The sequence below is a fragment of the Sinocyclocheilus rhinocerous genome, unplaced genomic scaffold (assembly GCF_001515625.1).
Source record: "Sinocyclocheilus rhinocerous isolate Xijiao unplaced genomic scaffold, SAMN03320098_v1.1 scaffold3632, whole genome shotgun sequence".
NCBI classification, from domain to species: Eukaryota; Metazoa; Chordata; class Actinopteri; order Cypriniformes; family Cyprinidae; genus Sinocyclocheilus; species Sinocyclocheilus rhinocerous.
This window is the reverse complement of record NW_015628331.1, coordinates 1-720: the sequence shown is the minus strand read 5'-3', so window position 1 is coordinate 720 and position 720 is coordinate 1. Positions and strand designations below refer to the sequence as shown.

The following is a 720-nucleotide window of genomic DNA, read 5'->3' as shown; positions in this document are numbered from 1 at the left end:
CACATCTGGAATTAATAGCATTGTTAAGCCTACAGTAGTAGAACAAACTTGTTGTTCATCAGTGGTAGAAAAGCTTCTTCAATCCGGGGATGTAGCTCAGTGGTAGAGCGCATGCTTTGCACGTATGAGGTCCTGGGTTCAATCCCCAGCATCTCCACAGACTGTAAACTTTTAATTTCAGCTAAACGGATTTAATTTGGTCTTGTAGCGTTACCACATCTGGAATTAATAATGTTGATAAACCTACAGTATCAGAAAAAACTAGTTCATCAGTGGTAGAAAAGGTCTTTCCAGCTGCAGATGTAGCTCAGTGATAAGAGTGCATGCTTTGTATGTATGAGGTCTTGGGTTCAATCCACAGACTGTAAAATTTTCATTTCAGCAAAACGGATTCAATTTGGTCCTGTTGAGTTTCCACGTCTGAAATTAATAGCATTGGTACACCTACAGTAGTAGAAAAAACTTGTTGTTCATCAGTGGTAGAAAAGGTCTTTTTAACTGGGGATGTAGCTCAGTGGTAGAGCGCATGCTTTGCGTGTATGAGGTTTTGGGTTCAATCCACTGACTGTAAAATTTTAATTTCGGCAAAACGGATTTAATTTGGTTCTGTTGAGTTTCCACATCTGGAATTAACAGCATTGGTAAGCCTACAGTAGCAGAAAGAATTTGTTGTACGTAGAAAAGGTCCTTCCACCTGGGGATGTAGCTCAGTGGTAGAGC

At 40.1% G+C, this 720-nt stretch overlaps 1 non-coding gene across 1 annotated transcript; it reads left to right on the top strand.

Moving 5' to 3' along the window:
• Positions 1-85: 85 nt before the first annotated feature.
• On the top strand, positions 86-157 carry trnaa-ugc (transfer RNA alanine (anticodon UGC)). Its single transcript has one exon. It is a non-coding gene; the product is annotated as a tRNA-Ala (tRNA).
• The last annotated feature ends 563 nt before the right edge of the window (positions 158-720 follow it).